We start from the raw sequence: 19,983 nt of genomic DNA, 5'->3' as shown, positions 1-19,983 counted from the left end.
AAAATATCAACCTTCTTTGTATCTATCAGGGCTCGAACCTGAGACCTTCCGCGTGTAAAGCGGACGTGATAACCACTACACCATAGATACGCTAGCGACTGCAACATGAACTGACGAAAATCGTCTTGGAGATAGGGTTGCATTTTGACCAAGGCCTGAACCAGTGGGTTTCTTTAAAACGGATATTTTTGGTATTAAGAAGAAACCGTTTCATTGCCACCAAAATATTTTCTGCAATCTTTAAAAACTGAAGCCGGTCATGCCTCCCCGGCGGGGAATTTAACTCAGGTCTTCCGTAAAACAGGCGGTGATACTCAGCACTATACTACCAAGGACCCAAAATATGTCACTTTTCAATTTAAAAAAATTGCCAAAAACCTCCGAAAGTTTCGTTCTAACAACAAGTCAAAAAAGAACATTATGTATCTACCAGGGCTCGAACCTGGGACCTTCCGCGTGTTAGGCGGACGTGATAACCACTACACCATAGATACCCGTCATAGCCATCGTAAATACGATGAAACCGTTTTAAAAATGGGCAAATTTTCGAGACCGAGAGCCTCCAATTCACTCGTCCACATATCGCTAAAATATCAACCTTCTATGTATCTATCAGGGCTCAACCTGAGACCTTCCGCGTGTAAAGCGGACGTGATAACCACTACACCATAGATACGCTAGCGACTGCAACATGAACTGACGAAAATGGTCTTGGAGATAGGGTTGCATTTTGACCAAGGCCTGAACCAGTGGATTTCTTTAAAACGGATATTTTTGGTATTAAGAAGAAACCGTTTCATTGCCACCAAAATATTTTCTGCAATCTTTAAAAACTGAAGCCGGTCATGCCTCCCCGGCGGGGAATTTAACTCAGGTCTTCCGTAAAACAGGCGGTGATACTCAGCACTATACTACCAAGGACCCAAAATATGTCACTTTTCAATTTAAAAAAATTGCCAAAAACCTCCGAAAGTTTCGTTCTAACAACAAGTCAAAAAAGAACATTATGTATCTACCAGGGCTCGAACCTGGGACCTTCCGCGGGTTAGGCGGACGTGATAACCACTACACCATAGATACCCAAAACATTTCACTTTTCAATTTAAAAAAATTGCCAAAAACCTCCGAAAGTTTCGTTCTAACAACAAGTCAAAAAAGAAAATTATGTTTCTACCAGGGCTCGAACCTGGGACCTTCCGCGTGTTAGGCGGACGTGATAACCACTACACCATAGATACCCAAAACATATCACTTTTCAATTTAAAAAAATTGCCAAAAACCTCCGAAAGTTTCGTTCTAACAACAAGTCAAAAAAGAACATTATGTATCTACCAGGGCTCGAACCTTGGACCTTCCGCGGGTTAGGCGGACGTGATAACCACTACACCATAGATACCCAAAACATTTCACTTTTCAATTTAAAAAAATTGCCAAAAACCTCCGAAAGTTTCGTTCTAACAACAAGTCAAAAAAGAACATTATGTATCTACCAGGGCTCGAACCTGGGACCTTCCGCGTGTTAGGCGGACGTGATAACCACTACACCATAGATACCCGACATAGCCATCGTAAATACGATGAAACTCTTTTAAAAATGGGCAAATTTTCGAGACCGAGAGCCTCCAATTCACTCGTCCACATATCGCTAAAATATCAACCTTCTTTGTATCTATCAGGGCTCGAACCTGAGACCTTCCGCGTGTAAAGCGGACGTGATAACCACTACACCATAGATACGCTAGCGACTGCAACATGAACTGACGAAAATCGTCTTGGAGATAGGGTTGCATTTTGACCAAGGCCTGAACCAGTGGGTTTCTTTAAAACGGATATTTTTGGTATTAAGAAGAAACCGTTTCATTGCCACCAAAATATTTTCTGCAATCTTTAAAAACTGAAGCCGGTCATGCCTCCCCGGCGGGGAATTTAACTCAGGTCTTCCGTAAAACAGGCGGTGATACTCAGCACTATACTACCAAGGACCCAAAATATATCACTTTTCAATTTAAAAAAATTGCCAAAAACCTCCGAAAGTTGCGTTCTAACAACAAGTCAAAAAAGAACATTATGTATCTACCAGGGCTCGAACCTGGGACCTTCCGCGTGTTAGGCGGACGTGATAACCACTACACCATAGATACCCAAACCATTTCGCTTTTCAATTTAAAAAAATTGCCAAAAACCTCCGAAAGTTTCGTTCTAACAACAAGTCAAAAAAGAACATTATGTATCTACCAGGGCTCGAACCTGGGACCTTCCGCGTGTTAGGCGGACGTGATAACCACTGCACCATAGATACCCGTCATAGCCATCGTAAATACGATGAAACCGTTTTAAAAATGGGCAAATTTTCGAGACCGAGAGCCTCCAATTCACTCGTCCACATATCGCTAAAATATCAACCTTCTATGTATCTATCAGGGCTCGAACCTAAGACCTTCCGCGTGTAAAGCGGACTTGATAACCACTACACCATAGATACGCTAGCGACTGCAACATGAACTGACGAAAATCGTCTTGGAGATAGGGTTGCATTTTGACCAAGGCCTGAACCAGTGGATTTCTTTAAAACGGATATTTTTGGTATTAAGAAGAAACCGTTTCATTGCCACCAAAATATTTTCTGCAATCTTTAAAAACTGAAGCCGGTCATGCCTCCCCGGCGGGGAATTTAACTCAGGTCTTCCGTAAAACAGGCGGTGATACTCAGCACTATACTACCAAGGACCCAAAATATGTCACTTTTCAATTTAAAAAAATTGCCAAAAACCTCCGAAAGTTTCGTTCTAACAACAAGTCAAAAAAGAACATTATGTATCTACCAGGGCTCGAACCTGGGCCCTTCCGCGTGTTAGGCGGACGTGATAACCACAAAACCATAGATACCCGTCATTGCCATCGTAAATACGATGAAACCGTTTTAAAAATGGGCAAATTTTCGAGACCGAGAGCCTCCAATTCACTCGTCCACATATCGCTAAAATATCAACCTTCTATGTATCTATCAGGGCTCAACCTGAGACCTTCCGCGTGTAAAGCGGACGTGATAACCACTACACCATAGATACGCTAGCGACTGCAACATGAACTGACGAAAATGGTCTTGGAGATAGGGTTGCATTTTGACCAAGGCCTGAACCAGTGGATTTCTTTAAAACGGATATTTTTGGTATTAAGAAGAAACCGTTTCATTGCCACCAAAATATTTTCTGCAATCTTTAAAAACTGAAGCCGGTCATGCCTCCCCGGCGGGGAATTTAACTCAGGTCTTCCGTAAAACAGGCGGTGATACTCAGCACTATACTACCAAGGACCCAAAATATGTCACTTTTCAATTTAAAAAAATTGCCAAAAACCTCCGAAAGTTTCGTTCTAACAACAAGTCAAAAAAGAACATTATGTATCTACCAGGGCTCGAACCTGGGCCCTTCCGCGTGTTAGGCGGACGTGATAACCACAAAACCATAGATACCCGTCATTGCCATCGTAAATACGATGAAACCGTTTTAAAAATGGGCAAATTTTCGAGACCGAGAGCCTCCAATTCACTCGTCCACATATCGCTAAAATATCAACCTTCTATGTATCTATCAGGGCTCAACCTGAGACCTTCCGCGTGTAAAGCGGACGTGATAACCACTACACCATAGATACGCTAGCGACTGCAACATGAACTGACGAAAATGGTCTTGGAGATAGGGTTGCATTTTGACCAAGGCCTGAACCAGTGGATTTCTTTAAAACGGATATTTTTGGTATTAAGAAGAAACCGTTTCATTGCCACCAAAATATTTTCTGCAATCTTTAAAAACTGAAGCCGGTCATGCCTCCCCGGCGGGGAATTTAACTCAGGTCTTCCGTAAAACAGGCGGTGATACTCAGCACTATACTACCAAGGACCCAAAATATGTCACTTTTCAATTTAAAAAAATTGCCAAAAACCTCCGAAAGTTTCGTTCTAACAACAAGTCAAAAAAGAAAATTATGTTTCTACCAGGGCTCGAACCTGGGACCTTCCGCGTGTTAGGCGGACGTGATAACCACTACACCATAGATACCCGTCATAACCATCGTAAATACGATGAAACCGTTTTAAAAATGGGCAAATTTTCGAGACCGAGAGCCTCCAATTCACTCGTCCACATATCGCTAAAATATCAACCTTCTATGTATCTATCAGGGCTCAACCTGAGACCTTCCGCGTGTAAAGCGGACGTGATAACCACTACACCATAGATACGCTAGCGACTGCAACATGAACTGACGAAAATGGTCTTGGAGATAGGGTTGCATTTTGACCAAGGCCTGAACCAGTGGATTTCTTTAAAACGGATATTTTTGGTATTAAGAAGAAACCGTTTCATTGCCACCAAAATATTTTCTGCAATCTTTAAAAACTGAAGCCGGTCATGCCTCCCCGGCGGGGAATTTAACTCAGGTCTTCCGTAAAACAGGCGGTGATACTCAGCACTATACTACCAAGGACCCAAAATATGTCACTTTTCAATTTAAAAAAATTGCCAAAAACCTCCGAAAGTTTCGTTCTAACAACAAGTCAAAAAAGAACATTATGTATCTACCAGGGCTCGAACCTGGGACCTTCCGCGGGTTAGGCGGACGTGATAACCACTACACCATAGATACCCAAAACATTTCACTTTTCAATTTAAAAAAATTGCCAAAAACCTCCGAAAGTTTCGTTCTAACAACAAGTCAAAAAAGAAAATTATGTTTCTACCAGGGCTCGAACCTGGGACCTTCCGCGTGTTAGGCGGACGTGATAACCACTACACCATAGATACCCAAAACATATCACTTTTCAATTTAAAAAAATTGCCAAAAACCTCCGAAAGTTTCGTTCTAACAACAAGTCAAAAAAGAACATTATGTATCTACCAGGGCTCGAACCTGGGACCTTCCGCGTGTTAGGCGGACGTGATAACCACTACACCATAGATACCCGACATAGCCATCGTAAATACGATGAAACTCTTTTAAAAATGGGCAAATTTTCGAGACCGAGAGCCTCCAATTCACTCGTCCACATATCGCTAAAATATCAACCTTCTTTGTATCTATCAGGGCTCGAACCTGAGACCTTCCGCGTGTAAAGCGGACGTGATAACCACTACACCATAGATACGCTAGCGACTGCAACATGAACTGACGAAAATCGTCTTGGAGATAGGGTTGCATTTTGACCAAGGCCTGAACCAGTGGGTTTCTTTAAAACGGATATTTTTGGTATTAAGAAGAAACCGTTTCATTGCCACCAAAATATTTTCTGCAATCTTTAAAAACTGAAGCCGGTCATGCCTCCCCGGCGGGGAATTTAACTCAGGTCTTCCGTAAAACAGGCGGTGATACTCAGCACTATACTACCAAGGACCCAAAATATGTCACTTTTCAATTTAAAAAAATTGCCAAAAACCTCCGAAAGTTTCGTTCTAACAACAAGTCAAAAAAGAACATTATGTATCTACCAGGGCTCGAACCTGGGACCTTCCGCGTGTTAGGCGGACGTGATAACCACTACACCATAGATACCCGTCATAGCCATCGTAAATACGATGAAACCGTTTTAAAAATGGGCAAATTTTCGAGACCGAGAGCCTCCAATTCACTCGTCCACATATCGCTAAAATATCAACCTTCTATGTATCTATCAGGGCTCAACCTGAGACCTTCCGCGTGTAAAGCGGACGTGATAACCACTACACCATAGATACGCTAGCGACTGCAACATGAACTGACGAAAATGGTCTTGGAGATAGGGTTGCATTTTGACCAAGGCCTGAACCAGTGGATTTCTTTAAAACGGATATTTTTGGTATTAAGAAGAAACCGTTTCATTGCCACCAAAATATTTTCTGCAATCTTTAAAAACTGAAGCCGGTCATGCCTCCCCGGCGGGGAATTTAACTCAGGTCTTCCGTAAAACAGGCGGTGATACTCAGCACTATACTACCAAGGACCCAAAATATGTCACTTTTCAATTTAAAAAAATTGCCAAAAACCTCCGAAAGTTTCGTTCTAACAACAAGTCAAAAAAGAACATTATGTATCTACCAGGGCTCGAACCTGGGACCTTCCGCGGGTTAGGCGGACGTGATAACCACTACACCATAGATACCCAAAACATTTCACTTTTCAATTTAAAAAAATTGCCAAAAACCTCCGAAAGTTTCGTTCTAACAACAAGTCAAAAAAGAAAATTATGTTTCTACCAGGGCTCGAACCTGGGACCTTCCGCGTGTTAGGCGGACGTGATAACCACTACACCATAGATACCCAAAACATATCACTTTTCAATTTAAAAAAATTGCCAAAAACCTCCGAAAGTTTCGTTCTAACAACAAGTCAAAAAAGAACATTATGTATCTACCAGGGCTCGAACCTTGGACCTTCCGCGGGTTAGGCGGACGTGATAACCACTACACCATAGATACCCAAAACATTTCACTTTTCAATTTAAAAAAATTGCCAAAAACCTCCGAAAGTTTCGTTCTAACAACAAGTCAAAAAAGAAAATTATGTTTCTACCAGGGCTCGAACCTGGGACCTTCCGCGTGTTAGGCGGACGTGATAACCACTACACCATAGATACCCAAAACATATCACTTTTCAATTTAAAAAAATTGCCAAAAACCTCCGAAAGTTTCGTTCTAACAACAAGTCAAAAAAGAACATTATGTATCTACCAGGGCTCGAACCTGGGACCTTCCGCGTGTTAGGCGGACGTGATAACCACTACACCATAGATACCCGACATAGCCATCGTAAATACGATGAAACTCTTTTAAAAATGGGCAAATTTTCGAGACCGAGAGCCTCCAATTCACTCGTCCACATATCGCTAAAATATCAACCTTCTTTGTATCTATCAGGGCTCGAACCTGAGACCTTCCGCGTGTAAAGCGGACGTGATAACCACTACACCATAGATACGCTAGCGACTGCAACATGAACTGACGAAAATCGTCTTGGAGATAGGGTTGCATTTTGACCAAGGCCTGAACCAGTGGGTTTCTTTAAAACGGATATTTTTGGTATTAAGAAGAAACCGTTTCATTGCCACCAAAATATTTTCTGCAATCTTTAAAAACTGAAGCCGGTCATGCCTCCCCGGCGGGGAATTTAACTCAGGTCTTCCGTAAAACAGGCGGTGATACTCAGCACTATACTACCAAGGACCCAAAATATGTCACTTTTCAATTTAAAAAAATTGCCAAAAACCTCCGAAAGTTTCGTTCTAACAACAAGTCAAAAAAGAACATTATGTATCTACCAGGGCTCGAACCTGGGACCTTCCGCGTGTTAGGCGGACGTGATAACCACTACACCATAGATACCCGTCATAGCCATCGTAAATACGATGAAACCGTTTTAAAAATGGGCAAATTTTCGAGACCGAGAGCCTCCAATTCACTCGTCCACATATCGCTAAAATATCAACCTTCTATGTATCTATCAGGGCTCAACCTGAGACCTTCCGCGTGTAAAGCGGACGTGATAACCACTACACCATAGATACGCTAGCGACTGCAACATGAACTGACGAAAATGGTCTTGGAGATAGGGTTGCATTTTGACCAAGGCCTGAACCAGTGGATTTCTTTAAAACGGATATTTTTGGTATTAAGAAGAAACCGTTTCATTGCCACCAAAATATTTTCTGCAATCTTTAAAAACTGAAGCCGGTCATGCCTCCCCGGCGGGGAATTTAACTCAGGTCTTCCGTAAAACAGGCGGTGATACTCAGCACTATACTACCAAGGACCCAAAATATGTCACTTTTCAATTTAAAAAAATTGCCAAAAACCTCCGAAAGTATCGTTCTAACAACAAGTCAAAAAAGAACATTATGTATCTACCAGGGCTCGAACCTGGGACCTTCCGCGGGTTAGGCGGACGTGATAACCACTACACCATAGATACCCAAAACATTTCACTTTTCAATTTAAAAAAATTGCCAAAAACCTCCGAAAGTTTCGTTCTAACAACAAGTCAAAAAAGAAAATTATGTTTCTACCAGGGCTCGAACCTGGGACCTTCCGCGTGTTAGGCGGACGTGATAACCACTACACCATAGATACCCAAAACATATCACTTTTCAATTTAAAAAAATTGCCAAAAACCTCCGAAAGTTTCGTTCTAACAACAAGTCAAAAAAGAACATTATGTATCTACCAGGGCTCGAACCTTGGACCTTCCGCGGGTTAGGCGGACGTGATAACCACTACACCATAGATACCCAAAACATTTCACTTTTCAATTTAAAAAAATTGCCAAAAACCTCCGAAAGTTTCGTTCTAACAACAAGTCAAAAAAGAAAATTATGTTTCTACCAGGGCTCGAACCTGGGACCTTCCGCGTGTTAGGCGGACGTGATAACCACTACACCATAGATACCCAAAACATATCACTTTTCAATTTAAAAAAATTGCCAAAAACCTCCGAAAGTTTCGTTCTAACAACAAGTCAAAAAAGAACATTATGTATCTACCAGGGCTCGAACCTGGGACCTTCCGCGTGTTAGGCGGACGTGATAACCACTACACCATAGATACCCGACATAGCCATCGTAAATACGATGAAACTCTTTTAAAAATGGGCAAATTTTCGAGACCGAGAGCCTCCAATTCACTCGTCCACATATCGCTAAAATATCAACCTTCTTTGTATCTATCAGGGCTCGAACCTGAGACCTTCCGCGTGTAAAGCGGACGTGATAACCACTACACCATAGATACGCTAGCGACTGCAACATGAACTGACGAAAATGGTCTTGGAGATAGGGTTGCATTTTGACCAAGGCCTGAACCAGTGGATTTCTTTAAAACGGATATTTTTGGTATTAAGAAGAAACCGTTTCATTGCCACCAAAATATTTTCTGCAATCTTTAAAAACTGAAGCCGGTCATGCCTCCCCGGCGGGGAATTTAACTCAGGTCTTCCGTAAAACAGGCGGTGATACTCAGCACTATACTACCAAGGACCCAAAATATGTCACTTTTCAATTTAAAAAAATTGCCAAAAACCTCCGAAAGTTTCGTTCTAACAACAAGTCAAAAAAGAACATTATGTATCTACCAGGGCTCGAACCTGGGACCTTCCGCGTGTTAGGCGGACGTGATAACCACTACACCATAGATACCCGTCATAGCCATCGTAAATACGATGAAACCGTTTTAAAAATGGGCAAATTTTCGAGACCGAGAGCCTCCAATTCACTCGTCCACATATCGCTAAAATATCAACCTTCTTTGTATCTATCAGGGCTCGAACCTGAGACCTTCCGCGTGTAAAGCGGACGTGATAACCACTACACCATAGATACGCTAGCGACTGCAACATGAACTGACGAAAATCGTCTTGGAGATAGGGTTGCATTTTGACCAAGGCCTGAACCAGTGGGTTTCTTTAAAACGGATATTTTTGGTATTAAGAAGAAACCGTTTCATTGCCACCAAAATATTTTCTGCAATCTTTAAAAACTGAAGCCGGTCATGCCTCCCCGGCGGGGAATTTAACTCAGGTCTTCCGTAAAACAGGCGGTGATACTCAGCACTATACTACCAAGGACCCAAAATATGTCACTTTTCAATTTAAAAAAATTGCCAAAAACCTCCGAAAGTTTCGTTCTAACAACAAGTCAAAAAAGAACATTATGTATCTACCAGGGCTCGAACCTGGGACCTTCCGCGTGTTAGGCGGACGTGATAACCACTACACCATAGATACCCGTCATAGCCATCGTAAATACGATGAAACCGTTTTAAAAATGGGCAAATTTTCGAGACCGAGAGCCTCCAATTCACTCGTCCACATATCGCTAAAATATCAACCTTCTATGTATCTATCAGGGCTCAACCTGAGACCTTCCGCGTGTAAAGCGGACGTGATAACCACTACACCATAGATACGCTAGCGACTGCAACATGAACTGACGAAAATGGTCTTGGAGATAGGGTTGCATTTTGACCAAGGCCTGAACCAGTGGGTTTCTTTAAAACGGATATTTTTGGTATTAAGAAGAAACCGTTTCATTGCCACCAAAATATTTTCTGCAATCTTTAAAAACTGAAGCCGGTCATGCCTCCCCGGCGGGGAATTTAACTCAGGTCTTCCGTAAAACAGGCGTTGATACTCAGCACTATACTACCAAGGACCCAAAATATGTCACTTTTCAATTTAAAAAAATTGCCAAAAACCTCCGAAAGTTTCGTTCTAACAACAAGTCAAAAAAGAACATTATGTATCTACCAGGGCTCGAACCTGGGACCTTCCGCGTGTTAGGCGGACGTGATAACCACTACACCATAGATACCCGTCATAACCATCGTAAATACGATGAAACCGTTTTAAAAATGGGCAAATTTTCGAGACCGAGAGCCTCCAATTCACTCGTCCACATATCGCTAAAATATCAACCTTCTATGTATCTATCAGGGCTCAACCTGAGACCTTCCGCGTGTAAAGCGGACGTGATAACCACTACACCATAGATACGCTAGCGACTGCAACATGAACTGACGAAAATGGTCTTGGAGATAGGGTTGCATTTTGACCAAGGCCTGAACCAGTGGATTTCTTTAAAACGGATATTTTTGGTATTAAGAAGAAACCGTTTCATTGCCACCAAAATATTTTCTGCAATCTTTAAAAACTGAAGCCGGTCATGCCTCCCCGGCGGGGAATTAAACTCAGGTCTTCCGTAAAACAGGCGGTGATACTCAGCACTATACTACCAAGGACCCAAAATATGTCACTTTTCAATTTAAAAAAATTGCCAAAAACCTCCGAAAGTTTCGTTCTAACAACAAGTCAAAACAGAACATTATGTATCTACCAGGGCTCGAACCTGGGACATTCCGCGTGTTAGGCGGACGTGATAACCACTACACCATAGATACCCAAAACTTTTCACTTTTCAATTTAAAAAAATTGCCAAAAACCTCCGAAAGTTTCGTTCTAACAACAAGTCAAAAAAGAACATTATGTATCTACCAGGGCTCGAACCTGGGACCTTCCGCGTATTAGGCGGACGTGATAACCACTACACCATAGATACCCGTCATAGCCATCGTAAATACGATGAAACTGTTTTAAAAATGGGCAAATTTTCCAGACCGAGAGCCTCCAATTCACTCGTCCACATATCGCTAAAATATCAACCTTCTTTGTATCTATCAGGGCTCGAACCTGAGACATTCCGCGTGTAAAGCGGACGTGATAACCACTACACCATAGATACGCTAGCGACTGCAACATGAACTGACGAAAATGGTCTTGGAGATAGGGTTGCATTTTGACCAAGGCCTGAACCAGTGGATTTCTTTAAAACGGATATTTTTGGTATTAAGAAGAAACCGTTTCATTGCCACCAAAATATTTTCTGCAATCTTTAAAAACTGAAGCCGGTCATGCCTCCCCGGCGGGGAATTAAACTCAGGTCTTCCGTAAAACAGGCGGTGATACTCAGCACTATACTACCAAGGACCCAAAATATGTCACTTTTCAATTTAAAAAAATTGCCAAAAACCTCCGAAAGTTTCGTTCTAACAACAAGTCAAAAAAGAACATTATGTATCTACCAGGGCTCGAACCTGGGACCTTCCGCGTGTTAGGCGGACGTGATAACCACTACACCATAGATACCCATCATAGCCATCGTAAATACGATGAAACCGTTTTAAAAATGGGCAAATTTTCGAGACCGAGAGCCTCCAATTCACTCGTCCACATATCGCTAAAATATCAACCTTCTATGTATCTATCAGGGCTCAACCTGAGACCTTCCGCGTGTAAAGCGGACGTGATAACCACTACACCATAGATACGCTAGCGACTGCAACATGAACTGACGAAAATGGTCTTGGAGATAGGGTTGCATTTTGACCAAGGCCTGAACCAGTGGGTTTCTTTAAAACGGATATTTTTGGTATTAAGAAGAAACCGTTTCATTGCCACCAAAATATTTTCTGCAATCTTTAAAAACTGAAGCCGGTCATGCCTCCCCGGCGGGGAATTTAACTCAGGTCTTCCGTAAAACAGGCGGTGATACTCAGCACTATACTACCAAGGACCCAAAATATGTCACTTTTCAATTTAAAAAAATTGCCAAAAACCTCCGAAAGTTTCGTTCTAACAACAAGTCAAAAAAGAACATTATGTATCTACCAGGGCTCGAACCTGGGACCTTCCGCGTGTTAGGCGGACGTGATAACCACTACACCATAGATACCCAAAACATTTCACTTTTCAATTTAAAAAAATTGCCAAAAACCTCCGAAAGTTTCGTTCTAACAACAAGTCAAAAAAGAAAATTATGTTTCTACCAGGGCTCGAACCTGGGACCTTCCGCGTGTTAGGCGGACGTGATAACCACTACACCATAGATACCCAAAACATATCACTTTTCAATTTAAAAAAACTGCCAAAAACCTCCGAAAGTTTCGTTCTAACAACAAGTCAAAAAAGAACATTATGTATCTACCAGGGCTCGAACCTGGGACCTTCCGCGTGTTAGGCGGACGTGATAACCACTACACCATAGATACCCGACATAGCCATCGTAAATACGATGAAACTCTTTTAAAAATGGGCAAATTTTCGAGACCGAGAGCCTCCAATTCACTCGTCCACATATCGCTAAAATATCAACCTTCTTTGTATCTATCAGGGCTCGAACCTGAGACCTTCCGCGTGTAAAGCGGACGTGATAACCACTACACCATAGATACGCTAGCGACTGCAACATGAACTGACGAAAATCGTCTTGGAGATAGGGTTGCATTTTGACCAAGGCCTGAACCAGTGGGTTTCTTTAAAACGGATATTTTTGGTATTAAGAAGAAACCGTTTCATTGCCACCAAAATATTTTCTGCAATCTTTAAAAACTGAAGCCGGTCATGCCTCCCCGGCGGTTAATTTAACTCAGGTCTTCCGTAAAACAGGCGGTGATACTCAGCACTATACTACCAAGGACCCAAAATATGTCACTTTTCAATTTAAAAAAATTGCCAAAAACCTCCGAAAGTTTCGTTCTAACAACAAGTCAAAAAAGAACATTATGTATCTACCAGGGCTCAAACCTGGGACCTTCCGCGTGTTAGGCGGACGTGATAACCACTACACCATAGATACCCGTCATAGCCATCGTAAATACGATGAAACCGTTTTAAAAATGGGCAAATTTTCGAGACCGAGAGCCTCCAATTCACTCGTCCACATATCGCTAAAATATCAACCTTCTATGTATCTATCAGGGCTCAACCTGAGACCTTCCGCGTGTAAAGCGGACGTGATAACCACTACACCATAGATACGCTAGCGACTGCAACATGAACTGACGAAAATGGTCTTGGATATAGGGTTGCATTTTGACCAAGGCCTGAACCAGTGGGTTTCTTTAAAACGGATATTTTTGGTATTAAGAAGAAACCGTTTCATTGCCACCAAAATATTTTCTGCAATCTTTAAAAACTGAAGCCGGTCATGCCTCCCCGGCGGGGAATTTAACTCAGGTCTTCCGTAAAACAGGCGGTGATACTCAGCACTATACTACCAAGGACCCAAAACATATCACTTTTCAATTTAAAAAAATTGCCAAAAACCTCCGAAAGTTTCGTTCTAACAACAAGTCAAAAAAGAACATTATGTATCTACCAGGGCTCGAACCTGGGACCTTCCGCGTATTAGGCGGACGTGATAACCACTACACCATAGATACCCGTCATAGCCATCGTAAATACGATGAAACTGTTTTAAAAATGGGCAAATTTTCCAGACCGAGAGCCTCCAATTCACTCGTCCACATATCGCTAAAATATCAACCTTCTTTGTATCTATCAGGGCTCGAACCTGAGACCTTCCGCGTGTAAAGTGGACGTGATAACCACTACACCATAGATACGCTAGCGACTGCAACATGAACTGACGAAAATGGTCTTGGAGATAGGGTTGCATTTTGACCAAGGACTGAACCAGTGGATTTCTTTAAAACGGATATTTTTGGTATTAAGAAGAAACCGTTTCATTGCCACCAAAATATTTTCTGCAATCTTTAAAAACTGAAGCCGGTCATGCCTCCCCGGCGGGGAATTAAACTCAGGTCTTCCGTAAAACAGGCGGTGATACTCAGCACTATACTACCAAGGACCCAAAATATGTCACTTTTCAATTTAAAAAAATTGCCAAAAACCTCCGAAAGTTTCGTTCTAACAACAAGTCAAAAAAGAACATTATGTATCTACCAGGGCTCGAACCTGGGACCTTCCGCGTGTTAGGCGGACGTGATAACCACTACACCATAGATACCCAAAACATTTCACTTTTCAATTTAAAAAAATTGCCAAAAACCTCCGAAAGTTTCGTTCTAACAACAAGTCAAAAAAGAAAATTATGTTTCTACCAGGGCTCGAACCTGGGACCTTCCGCGTGTTAGGCGGACGTGATAACCACTACACCATAGATACCCAAAACATATCACTTTTCAATTTAAAAAAACTGCCAAAAACCTCCGAAAGTTTCGTTCTAACAACAAGTCAAAAAAGAACATTATGTATCTACCAGGGCTCGAACCTGGGACCTTCCGCGTGTTAGGCGGACGTGATAACCACTACACCATAGATACCCGACATAGCCATCGTAAATACGATGAAACTCTTTTAAAAATGGGCAAATTTTCGAGACCGAGAGCCTCCAATTCACTCGTCCACATATCGCTAAAATATCAACCTTCTTTGTATCTATCAGGGCTCGAACCTGAGACCTTCCGCGTGTAAAGCGGACGTGATAACCACTACACCATAGATACGCTAGCGACTGCAACATGAACTGACGAAAATCGTCTTGGAGATAGGGTTGCATTTTGACCAAGGCCTGAACCAGTGGGTTTCTTTAAAACGGATATTTTTGGTATTAAGAAGAAACCGTTTCATTGCCACCAAAATATTTTCTGCAATCTTTAAAAACTGAAGCCGGTCATGCCTCCCCGGCGGTTAATTTAACTCAGGTCTTCCGTAAAACAGGCGGTGATACTCAGCACTATACTACCAAGGACCCAAAATATGTCACTTTTCAATTTAAAAAAATTGCCAAAAACCTCCGAAAGTTTCGTTCTAACAACAAGTCAAAAAAGAACATTATGTATCTACCAGGGCTCAAACCTGGGACCTTCCGCGTGTTAGGCGGACGTGATAACCACTACACCATAGATACCCGTCATAGCCATCGTAAATACGATGAAACCGTTTTAAAAATGGGCAAATTTTCGAGACCGAGAGCCTCCAATTCACTCGTCCACATATCGCTAAAATATCAACCTTCTATGTATCTATCAGGGCTCAACCTGAGACCTTCCGCGTGTAAAGCGGACGTGATAACCACTACACCATAGATACGCTAGCGACTGCAACATGAACTGACGAAAATGGTCTTGGAGATAGGGTTGCATTTTGACCAAGGCCTGAACCAGTGGGTTTCTTTAAAACGGATATTTTTGGTATTAAGAAGAAACCGTTTCATTGCCACCAAAATATTTTCTGCAATCTTTAAAAACTGAAGCCGGTCATGCCTCCCCGGCGGGGAATTTAACTCAGGTCTTCCGTAAAACAGGCGGTGATACTCAGCACTATACTACCAAGGACCCAAAATATGTCACTTTTCAATTTAAAAAAATTGCCAAAAACCTCCGAAAGTTTCGTTCTAACAACAAGTCAAAAAAGAACATTATGTATCTACCAGGGCTCGAACCTGGGACCTTCCGCGGGTTAGGCGGACGTGATAACCACTACACCATAGATACCCAAAACATTTCACTTTTCAATTTAAAAAAATTGCCAAAAACCTCCGAAAGTTTCGTTCTAACAACAAGTCAAAAAAGAAAATTATGTTTCTACCAGGGCTCGAACCTGGGACCTTCCGCGTGTTAGGCGGACGTGATAACCACTACAACATAGATACCCAAAACATATCACTTTTCAATTTAAAAAAATTGCCAAAAACCTCCGAAAGTTTCGTTCTAACAACAAGTCAAAAAAGAATATTATGTATCTACCAGGGCTCGAACCTGGGACCTTCCGCGTGTTAGGCGGACGTGATAACCACTACACCATAGATACCCGTCATAGCCATCGTAAATACGATGAAACTCTTTTAAAAATGGGCAAATTTTCGAGACCGAGAGCCTCCAATTCACTCGTCCACATATCGCTAAAATATCAACCTTCTTTGTATCTATCAGGGCTCGAACCTGAGACCTTCCGCGTGTAAAGCGGACGTGATAACCACTACACCATAGATACGCTAGTGACTGCAACATGAACTGACGAAAATGGTCTTGGATATAGGGTTGCATTTTGACCAAGGCCTGAACCAGTGGGTTTCTTTAAAACGGATATTTTTGGTATTAAGAAGAAACCGTTTCATTGCCACCAAAATATTTTCTGCAATCCTTAAAAACTGAAGCCGGTCATGCCTCCCCGGCGGGGAATTTAACTCAGGTCTTCCGTAAAACAGGCGGTGATACTCAGCACTATACTACCAAGGACCCAAAACATATCACTTTTCAATTTAAAAAAATTGCCAAAAACCTCCGAAAGTTTCGTTCTAACAACAAGTCAAAAAAGAACATTATGTATCTACCAGGGCTCGAACCTGGGACCTTCCGCGTATTAGGCGGACGTGATAACCACTACACCATAGATACCCGTCATAGCCATCGTAAATACGATGAAACTGTTTTAAAAATGGGCAAATTTTCCAGACCGAGAGCCTCCAATTCACTCGTCCACATATCGCTAAAATATCAACCTTCTTTGTATCTTTCAGGGCTCGAACCTGAGACCTTCCGCGTGTAAAGCGGACGTGATAACCACTACACCATAGATACGCTAGCGACTGCAACATGAACTGACGAAAATGGTCTTGGAGATAGGGTTGCATTTTGACCAAGGCCTGAACCAGTGGATTTCTTTAAAACGGATATTTTTGGTATTAAGAAGAAACCGTTTCATTGCCACCAAAATATTTTCTGCAATCTTTAAAATATGAAGCCGGTCATGCCTCCCCGGCGGGGAATTAAACTCAGGTCTTCCGTAAAACAGGCGGTGATACTCAGCACTATACTACCAAGGACCCAAAATATGTCACTTTTCAATTTAAAAAAATTGCCAAAAACCTCCGAAAGTTTCGTTCTAACAACAAGTCAAAACAGAACATTATGTATCTACCAGGGCTCGAACCTGGGACATTCCGCGTGTTAGGCGGACGTGATAACCACTACACCATAGATACCCAAAACATATCACTTTTCAATTTAAAAAAATTGCCAAAAACCTCCGAAAGTTTCGTTCTAACAACAAGTCAAAAAAGAACATTATGTATCTACCAGGGCTCGAACCTGGGACCTTCCGCGTATTAGGCGGACGTGATAACCACTACACCATAGATACCCGTCATAGCCATCGTAAATACGATGAAACTGTTTTAAAAATGGGCAAATTTTCCAGACCGAGAGCCTCCAATTCACTCTCCACATATCGCTAAAATATCAACCTTCTTTGTATCTATCAGGGCTCGAACCTGAGACCTTCCGCGTGTAAAGCGGACGTGATAACCACTACACCATAGATACGCTAGCGACTGCAACATGAACTGACGAAAATGGTCTTGGAGATAGGGTTGCATTTTGACCAAGGCCTGAACCAGTGGATTTCTTTAAAACGGATATTTTTGGTATTAAGAAGAAACCGTTTCATTGCCACCAAAATATTTTCTGCAATCTTTAAAAACTGAAGCCGGTCATGCCTCCCCGGCGGGGAATTAAACTCAGGTCTTCCGTAAAACAGGCGGTGATACTCAGCACTATACTACCAAGGACCCAAAATATGTCACTTTTCAATTTAAAAAAATTGCCAAAAACCTCCGAAAGTTTCGTTCTAACAACAAGTCAAAAAAGAACATTATGTATCTACCAGGGCTCGAACCTGGGACCTTCCGCGTGTTAGGCGGACGTGATAACCACTACACCATAGATACCCGTCATAGCCATCGTAAATACGATGAAACCGTTTTAAAAATGGGCAAATTTTCGAGACCGAGAGCCTCCAATTCACTCGTCCACATATCGCTAAAATATCAACCTTCTATGTATCTATCAGGGCTCAACCTGAGACCTTCCGCGTGTAAAGCGGACGTGATAACCACTACACCATAGATACGCTAGCGACTGCAACATGAACTGACGAAAATGGTCTTGGAGATAGGGTTGCATTTTGACCAAGGCCTGAACCAGTGGGTTTCTTTAAAACGGATATTTTTGGTATTAAGAAGAAACCGTTTCATTGCCACCAAAATATTTTCTGCAATCTTTAAAAACTGAAGCCGGTCATGCCTCCCCGGCGGGGAATTAAACTCAGGTCTTCCGTAAAACAGGCGGTGATACTCAGCACTATACTACCAAGGACCCAAAATATGTCACTTTTCAATTTAAAAAAATTGCCAAAAACCTCCGAAAGTTTCGTTCTAACAACAAGTCAAAAAAGAACATTATGTATCTACCAGGGCTTAAACCTGGGACCTTCCGCGTGTTAGGCGGACGTGATAACCACTACACCATAGATACCCGTCATAGCCATCGTAAATACGATGAAACCGTTTTAAAAATGGGCAAATTTTCGAGACCGAGAGCCTCCAATTCACTCGTCCACATATCGCTAAAATATCAACCTTCTATGTATCTATCAGGGCTCAACCTGAGACCTTCCGCGTGTAAAGCGGACGTGATAACCACTACACCATAGATACGCTAGCGACTGCAACATGAACTGACGAAAATGGTCTTGGAGATAGGGTTGCATTTTGACCAAGGCCTGAACCAGTGGGTTTCTTTAAAACGGATATTTTTGGTATTAAGAAGAAACCGTTTCATTGCCACCAAAATATTTTCTGCAATCTTTAAAAACTGAAGCCGGTCATGCCTCCCCGGCGGGGAATTAAACTCAGGTCTTCCGTAAAACAGGCGGTGATACTCAGCACTATACTACCAAGGACCCAAAATATGTCACTTTTCAATTTAAAAAAATTGCCAAAAACCTCCGAAAGTTTCGTTCTAACAACAAGTCAAAAAAGAACATTATGTATCTACCAGGGCTCGAACCTGGGACCTTCCGCGTGTTAGGCGGACGTGATAACCACTACACCATAGATACCCGTCATAGCCATCGTAAATACGATGAAACCGTTTTAAAAATGGGCAAATTTTCGAGACCGAGAGCCTCCAATTCACTCGTCCACATATCGCTAAAATATCAACCTTCTATGTATCTATCAGGGCTCAACCTGAGACCTTCCGCGTGTAAAGCGGACGTGATAACCACTACACCATAGATACGCTAGCGACTGCAACATGAACTGACGAAAATGGTCTTGGAGATAGGGTTGCATTTTGACCAAGGCCTGAACCAGTGGGTTTCTTTAAAACGGATATTTTTGGTATTAAGAAGAAACCGTTTCATTGCCACCAAAATATTTTCTGCAATCTTTAAAAACTGAAGCCGGTCATGCCTCCCCGGCGGGGAATTTAACTCAGGTCTTCCGTAAAACAGGCGGTGATACTCAGCACTATACTACCAAGGACCCAAAATATGTCACTTTTCAATTTAAAAAAATTGCCAAAAACCTCCGAAAGTTTCGTTCTAACAACAAGTCAAAAAAGAACATTATGTATCTACCAGGGCTTAAACCTGGGACCTTCCGCGTGTTAGGCGGACGTGATAACCACTACACCATAGATACCCGTCATAGCCATCGTAAATACGATGAAACCGTTTTAAAAATGGGCAAATTTTCGAGACCGAGAGCCTCCAATTCACTCGTCCACATATCGCTAAAATATCAACCTTCTATGTATCTATCAGGGCTCAACCTGAGACCTTCCGCGTGTAAAGCGGACGTGATAACCACTACACCATAGA

The 19,983-nt window shown here is 42.1% G+C and overlaps 36 non-coding genes across 36 annotated transcripts; all 36 read right to left on the bottom strand.

Moving 5' to 3' along the window:
• Positions 1–17: 17 nt before the first annotated feature.
• On the bottom strand, positions 18–90 carry TRNAV-UAC (transfer RNA valine (anticodon UAC)). Its single transcript has one exon. It is a non-coding gene; the product is annotated as a tRNA-Val (tRNA).
• Positions 91–421: 331 nt separating this feature from the next.
• Positions 422–494, bottom strand: TRNAV-AAC (transfer RNA valine (anticodon AAC)). Its single transcript has one exon. It is a non-coding gene; the product is annotated as a tRNA-Val (tRNA).
• Positions 495–1,481: 987 nt separating this feature from the next.
• Positions 1,482–1,554, bottom strand: TRNAV-AAC (transfer RNA valine (anticodon AAC)). Its single transcript has one exon. It is a non-coding gene; the product is annotated as a tRNA-Val (tRNA).
• A 110-nt stretch (positions 1,555–1,664) lies between these two features.
• On the bottom strand, positions 1,665–1,737 carry TRNAV-UAC (transfer RNA valine (anticodon UAC)). Its single transcript has one exon. It is a non-coding gene; the product is annotated as a tRNA-Val (tRNA).
• Positions 1,738–2,068: 331 nt separating this feature from the next.
• TRNAV-AAC (transfer RNA valine (anticodon AAC)) lies at positions 2,069–2,141 on the bottom strand. Its single transcript has one exon. It is a non-coding gene; the product is annotated as a tRNA-Val (tRNA).
• Positions 2,142–4,887: 2,746 nt separating this feature from the next.
• TRNAV-AAC (transfer RNA valine (anticodon AAC)) lies at positions 4,888–4,960 on the bottom strand. The gene has a single exon. It is a non-coding gene; the product is annotated as a tRNA-Val (tRNA).
• A 110-nt stretch (positions 4,961–5,070) lies between these two features.
• TRNAV-UAC (transfer RNA valine (anticodon UAC)) lies at positions 5,071–5,143 on the bottom strand. Its single transcript has one exon. It is a non-coding gene; the product is annotated as a tRNA-Val (tRNA).
• A 331-nt stretch (positions 5,144–5,474) lies between these two features.
• On the bottom strand, positions 5,475–5,547 carry TRNAV-AAC (transfer RNA valine (anticodon AAC)). The gene has a single exon. It is a non-coding gene; the product is annotated as a tRNA-Val (tRNA).
• Positions 5,548–6,692: 1,145 nt separating this feature from the next.
• Positions 6,693–6,765, bottom strand: TRNAV-AAC (transfer RNA valine (anticodon AAC)). The gene has a single exon. It is a non-coding gene; the product is annotated as a tRNA-Val (tRNA).
• A 110-nt stretch (positions 6,766–6,875) lies between these two features.
• TRNAV-UAC (transfer RNA valine (anticodon UAC)) lies at positions 6,876–6,948 on the bottom strand. The gene has a single exon. It is a non-coding gene; the product is annotated as a tRNA-Val (tRNA).
• Positions 6,949–7,279: 331 nt separating this feature from the next.
• TRNAV-AAC (transfer RNA valine (anticodon AAC)) lies at positions 7,280–7,352 on the bottom strand. Its single transcript has one exon. It is a non-coding gene; the product is annotated as a tRNA-Val (tRNA).
• Positions 7,353–8,497: 1,145 nt separating this feature from the next.
• TRNAV-AAC (transfer RNA valine (anticodon AAC)) lies at positions 8,498–8,570 on the bottom strand. The gene has a single exon. It is a non-coding gene; the product is annotated as a tRNA-Val (tRNA).
• Positions 8,571–8,680: 110 nt separating this feature from the next.
• On the bottom strand, positions 8,681–8,753 carry TRNAV-UAC (transfer RNA valine (anticodon UAC)). The gene has a single exon. It is a non-coding gene; the product is annotated as a tRNA-Val (tRNA).
• A 331-nt stretch (positions 8,754–9,084) lies between these two features.
• On the bottom strand, positions 9,085–9,157 carry TRNAV-AAC (transfer RNA valine (anticodon AAC)). Its single transcript has one exon. It is a non-coding gene; the product is annotated as a tRNA-Val (tRNA).
• Positions 9,158–9,267: 110 nt separating this feature from the next.
• TRNAV-UAC (transfer RNA valine (anticodon UAC)) lies at positions 9,268–9,340 on the bottom strand. The gene has a single exon. It is a non-coding gene; the product is annotated as a tRNA-Val (tRNA).
• A 331-nt stretch (positions 9,341–9,671) lies between these two features.
• TRNAV-AAC (transfer RNA valine (anticodon AAC)) lies at positions 9,672–9,744 on the bottom strand. Its single transcript has one exon. It is a non-coding gene; the product is annotated as a tRNA-Val (tRNA).
• Positions 9,745–10,257: 513 nt separating this feature from the next.
• Positions 10,258–10,330, bottom strand: TRNAV-AAC (transfer RNA valine (anticodon AAC)). Its single transcript has one exon. It is a non-coding gene; the product is annotated as a tRNA-Val (tRNA).
• A 671-nt stretch (positions 10,331–11,001) lies between these two features.
• On the bottom strand, positions 11,002–11,074 carry TRNAI-AAU (transfer RNA isoleucine (anticodon AAU)). Its single transcript has one exon. It is a non-coding gene; the product is annotated as a tRNA-Ile (tRNA).
• A 110-nt stretch (positions 11,075–11,184) lies between these two features.
• Positions 11,185–11,257, bottom strand: TRNAV-UAC (transfer RNA valine (anticodon UAC)). The gene has a single exon. It is a non-coding gene; the product is annotated as a tRNA-Val (tRNA).
• A 331-nt stretch (positions 11,258–11,588) lies between these two features.
• TRNAV-AAC (transfer RNA valine (anticodon AAC)) lies at positions 11,589–11,661 on the bottom strand. Its single transcript has one exon. It is a non-coding gene; the product is annotated as a tRNA-Val (tRNA).
• Positions 11,662–12,174: 513 nt separating this feature from the next.
• Positions 12,175–12,247, bottom strand: TRNAV-AAC (transfer RNA valine (anticodon AAC)). Its single transcript has one exon. It is a non-coding gene; the product is annotated as a tRNA-Val (tRNA).
• Positions 12,248–12,490: 243 nt separating this feature from the next.
• TRNAV-AAC (transfer RNA valine (anticodon AAC)) lies at positions 12,491–12,563 on the bottom strand. Its single transcript has one exon. It is a non-coding gene; the product is annotated as a tRNA-Val (tRNA).
• Positions 12,564–12,673: 110 nt separating this feature from the next.
• On the bottom strand, positions 12,674–12,746 carry TRNAV-UAC (transfer RNA valine (anticodon UAC)). The gene has a single exon. It is a non-coding gene; the product is annotated as a tRNA-Val (tRNA).
• Positions 12,747–13,663: 917 nt separating this feature from the next.
• TRNAI-AAU (transfer RNA isoleucine (anticodon AAU)) lies at positions 13,664–13,736 on the bottom strand. The gene has a single exon. It is a non-coding gene; the product is annotated as a tRNA-Ile (tRNA).
• Positions 13,737–13,846: 110 nt separating this feature from the next.
• TRNAV-UAC (transfer RNA valine (anticodon UAC)) lies at positions 13,847–13,919 on the bottom strand. The gene has a single exon. It is a non-coding gene; the product is annotated as a tRNA-Val (tRNA).
• Positions 13,920–14,250: 331 nt separating this feature from the next.
• Positions 14,251–14,323, bottom strand: TRNAV-AAC (transfer RNA valine (anticodon AAC)). Its single transcript has one exon. It is a non-coding gene; the product is annotated as a tRNA-Val (tRNA).
• Positions 14,324–14,566: 243 nt separating this feature from the next.
• TRNAV-AAC (transfer RNA valine (anticodon AAC)) lies at positions 14,567–14,639 on the bottom strand. The gene has a single exon. It is a non-coding gene; the product is annotated as a tRNA-Val (tRNA).
• Positions 14,640–14,749: 110 nt separating this feature from the next.
• Positions 14,750–14,822, bottom strand: TRNAV-UAC (transfer RNA valine (anticodon UAC)). The gene has a single exon. It is a non-coding gene; the product is annotated as a tRNA-Val (tRNA).
• Positions 14,823–16,055: 1,233 nt separating this feature from the next.
• On the bottom strand, positions 16,056–16,128 carry TRNAV-AAC (transfer RNA valine (anticodon AAC)). The gene has a single exon. It is a non-coding gene; the product is annotated as a tRNA-Val (tRNA).
• Positions 16,129–16,238: 110 nt separating this feature from the next.
• TRNAV-UAC (transfer RNA valine (anticodon UAC)) lies at positions 16,239–16,311 on the bottom strand. Its single transcript has one exon. It is a non-coding gene; the product is annotated as a tRNA-Val (tRNA).
• Positions 16,312–16,642: 331 nt separating this feature from the next.
• Positions 16,643–16,715, bottom strand: TRNAI-AAU (transfer RNA isoleucine (anticodon AAU)). The gene has a single exon. It is a non-coding gene; the product is annotated as a tRNA-Ile (tRNA).
• Positions 16,716–16,825: 110 nt separating this feature from the next.
• Positions 16,826–16,898, bottom strand: TRNAV-UAC (transfer RNA valine (anticodon UAC)). The gene has a single exon. It is a non-coding gene; the product is annotated as a tRNA-Val (tRNA).
• Positions 16,899–17,387: 489 nt separating this feature from the next.
• On the bottom strand, positions 17,388–17,460 carry TRNAI-AAU (transfer RNA isoleucine (anticodon AAU)). Its single transcript has one exon. It is a non-coding gene; the product is annotated as a tRNA-Ile (tRNA).
• A 109-nt stretch (positions 17,461–17,569) lies between these two features.
• TRNAV-UAC (transfer RNA valine (anticodon UAC)) lies at positions 17,570–17,642 on the bottom strand. Its single transcript has one exon. It is a non-coding gene; the product is annotated as a tRNA-Val (tRNA).
• Positions 17,643–17,973: 331 nt separating this feature from the next.
• On the bottom strand, positions 17,974–18,046 carry TRNAV-AAC (transfer RNA valine (anticodon AAC)). The gene has a single exon. It is a non-coding gene; the product is annotated as a tRNA-Val (tRNA).
• Positions 18,047–19,145: 1,099 nt separating this feature from the next.
• TRNAV-AAC (transfer RNA valine (anticodon AAC)) lies at positions 19,146–19,218 on the bottom strand. The gene has a single exon. It is a non-coding gene; the product is annotated as a tRNA-Val (tRNA).
• Between the last annotated feature and the right edge of the window lie 765 nt (positions 19,219–19,983).

Source organism: Leiobunum rupestre, chromosome 3 (genome assembly GCF_980474605.1).
Source record: "Leiobunum rupestre chromosome 3, qqLeiRupe1.1.hap1, whole genome shotgun sequence".
NCBI lineage: Eukaryota > Metazoa > Arthropoda > Arachnida > Opiliones > Sclerosomatidae > Leiobunum > Leiobunum rupestre.
Note: the sequence above shows the minus strand (reverse complement) of the source record. Positions and strands in the feature narration are given on the sequence as shown.